The 12,826-nt window shown below is 38.1% G+C and overlaps 1 pseudogene; it reads left to right on the top strand.

Annotated features, from left to right (window-relative positions):
• The first annotated feature begins 9,309 nt into the window (after positions 1–9,309).
• Positions 9,310–9,878, top strand: LOC101414972 (probable RNA-binding protein 18 pseudogene; annotated as a pseudogene).
• Positions 9,879–12,826: the final 2,948 nt, after the last annotated feature.

Here is a 12,826-nt window from a genome sequence, read left to right as displayed (position 1 = left end):
ACGAAATACAAGTGGCTAAAAAGCACATGAAAAAATGCTCCAAATCTCTAGCTATCAGGGAAGTGCAAATCAAAACTACAATTAGATACCATATTACTCCCATAAGATTGGCAGCTATGAAAAAAAAAACCAGAAGAATACAAATGCTGGAGAGGATGTGGAGGAATGGGAACACTCATCGACGGCTTGTGGGAATGCAGAAGGATCCAGCCATTCTGGAGGACTGTTTCAGGGTTTCTCAAAAAACTACTCATAGATTTGTCATATGACCCAGAAATTCCACTGCTGGGTATATACCCAGCAGAACTGAAAACAAGGACACAAACCAATACATGCATACCAATGTTCATAGCAGCATATTTCACTATTGCCAAAAGTTGGAAACAACCCAAGTGCCCATCAGCAGATGAATGGATAAATAAAATGTGGTATATACATGCAATGGAATACTACTCAGTTTTAAGAAGGAATACACTACACACATGTGTTAACATGGATGAATCTTGAGAACCTTATGTTGAGTGAAGGAACCCAGGCATTGAAGTAAAAATACTACATGACCTCAATGATATGAAATAAGTAAACCAAGCCCCCTCAGAGAGCTAGAGACTGGATGACAGGCTTTAAGGAAATTGGGGGGTAGAAGAATAATATAAGCTAACACCTACATGGGTGAAGTCTATGATAAGCTGGAGGTAAGTGTTTGTACAGGTAAGGGATAAAATGGGGGCATAGGGTTACCTTTAGGTGGGGCTTTGCAGCCTTCAGGTGGGGTAAGGATGGGAGGATGGGTAATATTGCCCAAAAAATTCGGGGGAGGGTGGAGCAACATACAAACATAGGATATTTTCAGGTATTTGGTTGAGAGTATAATGCTGAGAAAACCTTTTCAAAAATATAATAAGAAAGGTTACCTGTTTAAGATGCTTAAAGGGGATAATCTGATGCAGGACAGGCTCCTAGGGAAGAAGTGAATGCTCATTTTGCCATAGTGGATTGTATCATTGGATAGAGACACATATAATGAGAGTGAAGGTATACCCACATCCTAGGGAGGACTGATGCCCTCAAATAGAGGGAATTGTATCTCTCAAGAGAAATGGTGGCTCCCAGTGCATTAGGGCAGTTGAGCAGTTCAAGTCCTCAACACTGTTGCAAGTATCTCTGAACATGGCCCTTCAAGCAATGAAGATTGACTGTCACGGTGGGCCCTAAGGGGTGGGGGAAAGAGGTGTTGAATAGATGGAACCAATGTAATTGTGTGGGTAATAGAACTGTTCCACAAGAGTACGCAAGGATGGATATAATACATGTAAAATTACACCAAAAATATATAGGGACTGATAGGCTAAAATGTAAATCATAATGTAAAACATAAGATAACTAAAATTTTAGAAAATTGTATAATCTAAAATATGAACCACAATGTAAACACAAATGTTACCTTTTTGAAAGCTCTTGTCTCAGTATCTGTACATCAGTTTCAGTAAATATAGTATGAATATGTTATAGGATTATTGCTGTGGAAGGGAAATGGTTTTATGTTGGATATTTGGGAGTACTGTATATTGTATATATGAATTACTGTGATCTAAAACTTTTATGAGTATAACCTTAATAATTAGAAAAAAGAAAATAAAAAGATAGGATGTAGACACTGAGGAAAAGACGGAAGTAGTTGCCTTGCCATTTTGCATACAGGGCAACACTTATTGTAGTGATGGAAGGTAAAATATCAAAAACAAAGCTTTTGCATTTTTAAATTTTTTGATACCCCTATTTATTTTACCTTATTTTTTCTAAATTAATATGTATTTTATAGCTCACCTTTAAACTCATCGTTATATTCCATTTTACTACTAATGCAACCTGGCAATATATTGGGATTCACTTTTCAGGAGGTTTTGGATCACAGAGAGTTTCAACTATGTCAGGTGAGGAATACTGGTGTGGGACGTTATTGACAGGGGACACATGGTTGGCAGAGAGTTCTACAGGGCATATATCCAGGGTACATAAAAATGTTTGGATATTTTCATAGTGGATACAATTAAAGACAACAACTGAGGGAGTGCTGAGTTCCTAGCCAGGGAAGCTCTAACACAGTCCCTAAATGAACAGCAACAATCCCCCAAGTGCAACGGCAAAAACCATAAAAGAATGAAGGTTCAACAATGAGCCCCTGATACTAATGACTATGCTTGTGAGCCTGTGTACCTGAAATAAGAACAAGGCCTAGAGCAGCAGGGTGCCTAACTGTTACCTCCTGAGAGTCTCCATGTTGCTCAAATGTGGCCAGTCTTGAAGCCAAACTCAGCATGTAAATGCATTGCCTTCCCCCCAGTTTGGGACATGACTCCCAGGGATGAGCCTCCCTGGTACCGAGGGATTACTATCAAGTACCAGATGATGATGTAACTAGAAAATGACCTTGAATAAAAGGGTCAACTCGGACCAGCAGAATATCTCAATCTACATAATACCAGGAGTTAAAAATGCTTTGTGACCTAAATCAAAGGGGGAAATGGAAAGGACAAATGAGTTTATATGGCTATGATTCTCCAAAGAGCCAGAAGGTTATCAGATGTGTTGCCCTTATGCACTCCTCAGCAGAGTCCCAGAGACAGATAAAATAGATACAACCCCAGATATTGGTTCTTCTGAGGGCTACAGAGACCCACAGGTTTTATGGTCATGGCAGATGGAGTTCAGTGCCATGTCAGCTGGCCCTACGTTGTAGTTTCTTTTTCTGTGTGTTGGAGCTGGACTCAGATGTGATCTTCATTCACAAGCCTCTCCTGTTACTTTTACCAGAACTGTAGTTGATGCTGGGGTTTAATATATACCCAGGGGATCTGAATCTCTGGACTGACGATGTGATAGCCAGGCCCTAAGCCTCAACAGACTTCAGCTCCTGCACTCTGGTTTATTGGACTTACTCCACTCAGCTAACATGGAGTCGAAGAAGGTCAACCACCACACCAGGGAGCCAAGAGTGTCTATAACTGAAAGCAGGAGGATTGCATCCAGCATCCATGTGGAATCCAAGGCCCCTCTTGATATAGATATGGAGTGGACACAACCGTTCCAAGGTCCACAGGATGGAGAAATAGAGTATGGATTAGAGTGGACTTACTGATATTCTATTCATGAACTATTGTGATTAGTAATTGAAGAAAATGTGGCATTGGTGTGGAGAAAGTGGCCATGGTGGCTACTGGGGGTAGGGAATGGGAGGAAGAGATGAGATATGGGGGCTTTTTCAGGATTTGAAGTTGTCCTGGGTGGTGCTGCCGGGATAGTTACCGGACATTGTGTGTCCTCCCATGGCCCACTAGGTGGAATATGGGAGAGTGTGGGCTATGATGTGGACCATTGATCATGAGGTGCAGTGGTGCTCAGAGATGTATTCACCAAATGCAATGACTGTCTCATGATGATTGAGGAGATTGTTGTTATAGGGGGAGGAGTGTTATGAGGGGGGTGGGGGGTAAATGGGAACCTCATATTTTTTAATGTAATATTAAAAAAATAAAATAAAGACAAAAAAAGATTCTTTCACCCCAGAAACCCAATGACAATAAGCTGAAGTTTATCTCTGGATCTAATTAATGTGTGGATCTAATTACTCTGCTGTATGGGTTCAGTTTCCCTAAGTCAAGCATGTGGATCCATATTGCACCTAGCTGAGCTTTAGAATGCTGCAATCAAATTGGCCAGTCAAACAGAATGGACAAATTGTCTTTAAAAAAAACAATGAAAGGGAAGGGAATGCAATTTTCTCTTTCTTTGGGAAACCACTGGCTTACATAATACTGTATTCTGGTAAGTGTTGTGAGTTTTCATTATAAAGACATTGGATTTATCTGAAATCCATTTTTAAAAATCAATGTGTCTATTTCACCTGAGGGTTATTTTATGCTGAAAACAGGTAGAATTATTTTTCTAATATTGAAATAAGTGTTTCCACTGTTAAAATAAATGATTTATTTCAATAGGATAAAATTGGCATATGTCTAAAGCAGTTTCCTTTTTTATGATTTATTTTGTTTGCCTTATATAATTTTATCTCCTTTATGAATGAAGTTAAAGTTGGATTTTTATTCTGCTTAGCTATTGTAATTTGGTCAATTTCTGCTCCTAACAAGTCTTTGCTGGCTTGTGTACATCTGTACCGAAAGCATTAACCTTAAATGAGGCCAAGATGGAAAGCCACACAGCTGCCTAAATATTCTGTAATAAGATTAGAACATGCCCATGTGTTCAAGCCCTAAAGTTAACCAGGAAGATAGTGACTACTAAAAATCAAACAGAGATTTAACTTAAAAGAGCAGCCACGTCTTTTGAATGAGAGAATGTGAAGTAAAATTTCACCATTTCTTGTAGGCCCATGGAGTTGTCTCTCATTCCCCTCCCAATCTGACTATAATCATAGAGGCTAGGAGCCTGCCTCTGCAGTAAAATCATCCCTGCTCACATCCCAACTCTACCATTTAATAGCTGCATGTTCGTGTGCAAGTTACTTAACATTTCTGTGCCTCAGTTTCTTCATTGTTTCTAAAGTGAAGATAGAATAGCACCTATCTCATAACACTGTTTTAAGGACCAAATGAGTTAACACATGCAAAGTATCAGACAATTGTCTCACACGTAATAAATACTTATAAATATGAGTTACTACTTAACACAGCTTCTGTTTTCTCATCTGTAAAATGAAAATTATGATAGTATTTATTTGTTAAGGTTATTGTAAGGAATAAAATGAGAAAATACATGGAAATCTCTTATTAAAGTTCCTAAAACATAGTCAGTGTCAGCAATTATAATTTATTCTATACAAGATTAGCAATCTCTGAATAATAAGCAGAGTCTTAGGGTGGAAATGATCTGGGAAAGGTGTGATCTTCTAATCTTAATCCAAACTTGAAAAAACATTTTTTAACTATTTCCAATCGTGTGGCACTGGTGCATGCATAGACAAAAGAACCAGTGGACAAGAATGGAAAACCCAGAATTTGATCCAATTACACATGGACATTTAGTATATAATAAAGGTGGTATCTCAAATCACTGGGACAAAAAAGGAGTTGTTTTTTTAGGAGGTACCGGTGATTGAACCTGGGACCTCATACATGGGAAGCAGACACTCAACTACTCAGCTACATCTTCTCCCCAAAGGTGGATGTTTTAATAAATGCTATTGGGACATGTAGATAGCCAATTGGAAAAAGATAAAATTGTATCAATACCTGATATTATAAATAAGAACAAACTCCAAATGGATTAGGGATCTAAATTTTTAAGAAATGTCCCATTCAAATATTATGGGAAAACCTGGGTGATCTCCTCTACAATCTGGGTGTAGGAAAAGGCTTTCCAACCTATGACTAAATCCAGACTCAATAAAAGAAAATATTGATAAGTCAGACTATATAAAATTAAAATTAAGAAAAAACTTCTGCATGAACAAAAAATCCATATACAAATCAAAAGATAAGTGAAAGAAACCTGGAAGAAAATGTTTGTAATATCTAATTACAGATAAAGGGCTAGTATCTCTAATGTATAAAGAAAACTTCACATATGGGAGACAATATACCAAAAAATAGAAAACTTAGTAGAAGTCATGGACAAACAATTTAAAGAAGTATATAAAAAGTGGCCCTTATATATATAAAAGGATGTTCAGCCTCACTCATACTTAGAGGCAAGCAAATTGAAATTACACAGAGATAGCATTTCTAATTTATCAGATTGCAAAATTTTTAAAGAATGAACATGACAATACATTTCCTTGGTGTGCCTGTGGGGAAGTAGACACTCTTATACATCGCTGATAAGAGCGCAGTTTTGTGTAATCCCTTTGGATGGAAATTTGGCAATACCAAAAACAAAAATTGCATTTAATTTTTGATGCAGCAATTCCATATTTAGAAATTTACCCTAAATGCACATAAAGAAATATAATGCATATACAAAATTTATTTCTTCAAGTATTGTTTGTGATTATAAAAAATATTGGAAACCTAAATGTCCATATATAGGAGAGTGGCTGAGTAAACCATGGTGCATCCACAAATGTTTAATTCTATAGTTGTAAAAAAACAAAAAACAAAAAACAATGAGGAAGATCTCTATAAACTGATATGAACTGATCTCCAGAACAGATTAACTGAAAATATCAAAGTGCAAAAACTTTATCTCTAGGATGCTGCCTATTGTATAAGATAATAGGGGAACTAAGAAAGCATTCCTGCATATGTCAACTTACACAAAAAGAAACACAGGAAGGATAAATCATAAAATAATGTGATTGATTACATACAGAGCATAGGAGGGAATGGGGTGAAAAGGATAGGTTGAAGGGAACAAAGTAGAAAAGATGGATTCAGGACCCTTCTCTGGGTAGACTTTCTTGTTGTGTTATGACTTTTGGAACCATGATAGTGTTTCACATATCCAGAAACTAAAGAAAAAAATCAAAAAGAATGAGTGAGAAAACCCAAAATGGAATACAGAAATAAATGAACCCAACTATATTTCAAATGAATAATATATAAGCACATTGAATGGGGTGGGGGGGACTAACTCAAGTAACTTTTCAGCGTATTATTTTAATTATATATATTCAAGTTAAAAGTACAAAAAACTGGAAACAAATACTGAACCCTACTTAGTAGATATGCTTTTTCATAAAGGTATAACTAGAAATTCTGAAAACATGTCATTTTAGGACTGAAAATATAAGTATAAAGACTGTGTATAATGAGAATCAGGGTTTCACCATAGGAGAAAGGACATACAAATATGGAGAATGAGAAGGGTAAATGAGCCCTGTAGTATTGGACTGGAAGTGGATTGCCATATAAGCTTAAAATATTAGTATGCATTCATGGTTTTAATAGATAGGGTAGTTGATAGATGATAGATACAGATAAATATATGTGAATATATGTATGTGTATATACACACACATGCACAAATATACACATATATACATACATACTCTTTCAGTTTGTCAGGCTATAGAAATGCAATATACTAGAAATGGGTTGGCTTTTACAACGGGAATTTATTTGCTTGCCAGCTTACAGTTCTGAATCCATGAAAATGTCCAAATCAGGCAATGCTTTTTCCCAAAGGACAAACGCTGATAATCCTGGACTCTTCTGTCATATGGCAGCGTCAGCTGGTCTCTCCCTTCTCTTCCGGGTTTTATTGCTTCAGCTTCTGACTTTTTCTGGTTTTCTCTCAGCTTCTTTGGATTTTTCTTATAAAGGACTCCAGTAAGAGGAGTAAGATGTACCCTGGGCCATCCCCTAACTGAAGTAAACTTAACAAACGGCCCTTAACTGAAGCAACCTAATCAAAAGGTCCCACCTACAATAGGTCCATACCCACACGAATGTACCAGCTTTAAGAACATCATTTTCTGGAGTATATACAGTCCCAAACTACCACGCATACATACACTTATGTGTACAAACATATATATATATATATGTTTGTCTAGCGTTGTCTGCTGAGAAGGCCCAGAAGCAAACTAAAACTAAAACTACTCAACCCCAATAGAATAAATGAAACTAGGATACATAGCATAGTTTCTAAGAATAATTTTCTGTTAAAAGGAACTAGAAACACTTGCAACTGATTTCAAGGTTGGAGCAGGAAATGTAGAAAATGAGAATGAAACTACTTGTGCCAGAAAGTAAGGAAGCACTCAATGGATGATGAGATTATGTCAAAACGGCACAGGCTATAGCTTTAATTGGCTCTCATTGGCCAAATCTGGGACAATTTAAGCATCTAAATAAATAATAGCAGTGTACTAACACATAGAATAAAATGAGAATACATGAGTTAATACTGCTATAAATAAATGATTGAGTAAATAATGAAATGGGAGAGAAGAGAAAGCTCTTCCTTATAATAGAATTCAAACTAAGACGGGCAAAAGAACTACTATGTGCACTGAGAAGAACATACCCTCACTTCTGTGCTATTCTGGAGGAAAAAAAAACAAGAAGAAACAGCAGATCAAAACAAATTGAGGCACATTCCAACAAATAAATGGCCTGCTCTCTTCAAAAATATAAAGGTTATAAAAGACAAGAAAGTTTGAGTACTGTTCCAGATGAAAGGAATCTAAAGAGACATAAGGAAATATAGTGCACGATTCTAGACTGAATTTTAAGACACAAATTCCTTTTTCTTTTGCTCTAAAGAACATTAGTAGGATAATTGGCAAAATTTGAATAAAGTTTGTATGTTAGTTATTAGTATTGTACCAATATTAGTTTCCTGATTTTGATAATCTCACTAGTGAAATGTAAGAGAGTATTCATACCTTTAAGAAATACACACTGAAGTACCTAAGGGTGAAGGAGCATAATATCTGCAATGTATTGTTTAATCATTCAGAGAAATAAAAATCACACATACATATTTATATACACAATATCCATACATACTAAGAGTACAAAGTTCATAAATGTAAATATTTGGGGAATCTGAGTATACTTGAGAAGGGAATATGGAAATTGAATTATTTTCACAAATTCTCACTAAGTCTGAAATTACGTAAAATAAAAAGTTACAAAAATGTAAAAGTAAAAAATAATAATAATAACGGGTCTTTCTAAGTGCGAAGATGCTTTCCATTTGGATTAATAGAATTTCTTGTAGATTGAAAGACATGAACTATAAAGAGATAATTATCACTGTAGGAGTAGTTTGAATTATGTCCTTCTGGGGCCTATCTTTCCCATTTGCTTCTCATTCAGTGTTACTAGTATGGGGAATATGAAAGGACCACAAGAAAGAGATAATAGATTGGTCCCAATAACAAGAACCAGGCCCAGACATTGCCCTTTTCCATACTGTCATGGTATATTTTAGCCTATAACTTCTTTTCATTTATGTAGAAACCTAACTTTCAAGGTGAAAAATCAAAATATAAGCATAATCATGTCTGACATTCTCAAGTAGTCTTCCTCCTAATGTTATGAACTTTTAGAACTTCCTACTATGCATTGCATTCTAATCCATACCTTTGAATCTTTCCCACCCTTAAAATAAATTAGAGTGGCTGAAAATTCCTGGAAATGAATGATTTCCTTAGACTGAGCATTTGTACATCTATAGTTCTGAACGGAACATTTTCTTTTTTTAAGGCAAAAAGTATGTTAGGAAGGGAAAAATAAGTAAAAATAATTTTAAAAGTAAATTTGAAGGGTGGTGGGGCCTCAGAGTCAGGTCCTGCTTTTGGGACCTGAGCTGAGGGGATGACACCAAGGCCCTGAGAGATTGATGGAAGCATAAACTAACACTCTTTCCCTGGAGAATGCATCCATACTTTCAGAGGGCTCCCTACACGAAGGGCACTGGTTATGGATTGGCAACCTGGATCCCAAAATCACAGAATACCATCTCCTCAAGCTTCTCCAAAAGCTGGGCAAAGTAAAGCAGTTTGATTTCCTCTTCCACAAGTCAGGTGCTTTGGAGGAACAAACTCCAGAGTACTGTTTCGTTAACTTCGAAACTAAACAGGATGCAGAGCAAGCCATCCAGGGTCTCAATGGCAAGCTGGTTCTATCTAAGAAACTGGTGGTGCGATGGGCAAATTACCAAATAAAGAGATATGTTCACTACAATAATGATAGGATCCTTCCCATCAGCCTTGAACTATCCTCAAGTACTGAGCCTATTCCGTCTAACCTAGTCACCGCAAAGATAAACACCATTGAAGCAAATCTGGAAATGATGGCAGAAAATCCTGATGTAGAGTATCCAGCAGCACCTGAATATTCCTACTTTAAGCCAACAGATTAAAAAGTACTATTCCTTATTCTAGAACAGCTTGGGAATCTCAAAAGTGATGGTTGTGAATTGCTGTAGCAGCAAAGCAAATTGGTCTTCACACCTGAAATCCTCTGCCTTTGTACATTGTCAATGAGAATGGTACTATCCAACAGAGCACAATCCCAGGTTAGACTTTGGTAACATAACATTTTTGGATTTTCTTATGGTTGTTTCTTCCCTGACGTATGTGTGGAGCTCATCCAGAACAAATAGGATTGTATCCAAAATTGTGATTTGAAAGAAAAGAAAATGTAAAAGTTAACATTAATCTAAAATCAGGGCCATTCAATCTTTGGATATACTCATAGTGGCAACAATTAAAAACCACAGCGGGGGGGTACTGGGTTTCTGGCCAGTGGTGCTCTGTCGTGGTCCCTAGGGGAGCAGCGACAGTCTCCCAGGTGCAGCGGCGGGGACCGGGAGGGAGTGAGGGTTCAACAGTGAGCCCATAACGCTAATGACTATGCTTGGGAGCTGATAAGCCTAAAATAAGAACAAGGCCTAGAGCAGCATTGTGCCTGGGAATTTCCTCCTGTCAGCCTTCATGTTACTCAAATGTGGCCAGTCTCGAAGCCAAACTCAGCATGTAAATGCAATGCCTTCCCCCCAGCGTGGGACATGACACCCGGGGATGAGTCTCCCTGGCACCGAGGGACCACTATCAACTACCAACTGATGATGCAACTGGAAAATGACCTCATACGGAAGGTTCAACGCGGATCAGCGGAATATCCCTGTCTACATAAAATAACATGACTTTAAAATGCTGTTTGACCTAATGTAAGGGGGAAATGGAAAGGAGAAATGAGTTTATATGGCTACGAGTCTCTAAAAAAGAGTCTGGAGGCTGTCAGAAGGATTGCCCTTATGCACAACTGAGCAGAGTCAGAGAGACAGATAAAGCAGATACAACCCCCAGATATCGTTTCCTTCGAGGGCTAAAGAGACCCATGGGAGTTATGGTCATGGCCGATGGGGTTAACTACCAGGTCAGATGGCCCCTCTTTGGAACTGGTGTTTATGTGTGACGAATCTGGACTCAGATGGGATCTCTCTTCATAAGACTTTCATGCTAATGTGCTGGAGGTGCAGTTAGTGTCGGGGTTTAAGATATATTTAGGGGATTTGAATCTCTGGACTGACAATGTGATAGCCAGGTCCTGAGCCTCAACAGACTCCAGCACCTACAATCTGAATTATTGGGCTCACCACACTCAGCTAAGATGCAGTTGAAGAAGGACAACCACCACACCATGGAGCCTAGAGTGATTACAACTGAAAGTGGGAGGATTGCATCCAGCATCCAGGTGGAATCTGAGCCTCCTCTTGACATAGAGGTGCAATGGACACAACCAATCCAATGTCCACATAGAAAAGGTGGCATTGGATTGAGAAAAGTGGACATGATGGCGGATGGGTATGGAGAAAGACAGGAAGAGATGAGAGGTGGAGGCGTCTTTGGGACATGGAGCTGCCCTGGATGGTGCTTCAGGGGCAATCACCGGATATTGTAAATCCTCACAGGGCCCACTGGATGGAATGGGGGAGAGTGTGGGCCATGGTGTGAACCGTTGACCATGGGGTGCGGGGGTGCCCAAAGATATACTTGCCAAATGCAATGGCTGTGTCATGATGATGGGAGGGAGTATTGCTGGGGGGGGAGAGGTGGGGTGGGGGAGGTAGGGTTCAATGGGACCTCATATATATATTTTTAATGTAATATTATTACAAAGTAAATAAAATAAAATAAAATAATAAAAAAATAAAGAACCTGAAAAAATAAATAAATAAAATCAGGGCCATTAACCTCCTATTTTGGAAATAACTGGTAGGGTCAGAACAGGAGGATAGTGTAATATAGGGATGGGAAATGGGAGATTAGGTGGAACCATGATGATCTGTTTTACCCCTAAAGCAGGGTTAACCCTCGGATAAATTGTGAACTATGCAACATTTGCTGTCAGTGTCCCTAATCTCCCATCCTCCCCAGGCATTTAGTGTCCTCTTTCTCGTTTCTCCTAACCCAACTTTTATGTTCTTCTTCATTTCCACTAAAGAGTAAATAACTGACACAAATGCAGGTGATCCCATTCCCAGAAGCATTAAGATTTTAACAGATATCAACACCATAAGTCAAATAGCTAAGATCCTAATGATGGATTTCAGGCATCTGATGGCAGACAAAAGAGACTACAGGGAAAGAGGGAGAGAGTGGCATGGGTCTTTACAATACCTCTGATTTCCCACTCTTCTATGTAAGACCAGCCCTAAAAGTTGGATTAGAAGAAACAAGAAAGAGGACTCTAAATGCCTTTTGCTCACCTAGTAAACCAAAATGTCATAAATACTCTACCCTAAAGGAAGTTTCAAGCTAATCCCAAAATTAGATTACCCAAATTGACAGCCTGTCTTCTTAATCCAAATCCACCTTGGCTGCAGATACGTAAGGACTTGTAGTCAACTTATATCTGCATATCACCTTCCATTTTAGGACATCTGCCTTTTTACCAAAGCTCATTTTTGAAGCACCCATGAAAGATTGAATTGTGGTATTTCCTTTTCACAGATGGGTCAATTGATTTAAAGTAGAGCACCATTGTCAGCAATAGGAACAATAAGTGAAGCTTCTTCCTTTGCTTTCTATATCTGAAGAGAAACAGTTTTATAAATGTGACTTGGACTCTTCCTAGCACTATGTCTGCAGTGATGCTGGCTTAAAATCAAACCATCCAGAGCCTAGGTATCCATATTTTGTAAGAAATGTCATTTGACTTTATATCAGTTTCATAATCCCTTTCCCTACTGGCCTGTTATTCTCTCTTATGGATGCTATATGGAGGATTCCAGTGCTGAGGAGAAATTTGGATGAGATGGCCTTAAAGGGCTCTTCCAAATACAAGATTCTCTAACTTTCTAATTCTATTTTGATGATTCAATTTCATGACTTCGACTATCACCAGATGAA

This window comes from Dasypus novemcinctus, chromosome X, assembly GCF_030445035.2.
Source record: "Dasypus novemcinctus isolate mDasNov1 chromosome X, mDasNov1.1.hap2, whole genome shotgun sequence".
NCBI classification, from domain to species: Eukaryota; Metazoa; Chordata; class Mammalia; order Cingulata; family Dasypodidae; genus Dasypus; species Dasypus novemcinctus.
The sequence above is the reverse complement of the archived record's forward strand: the minus strand, read 5'-3'. Positions and strand labels throughout refer to the sequence as shown.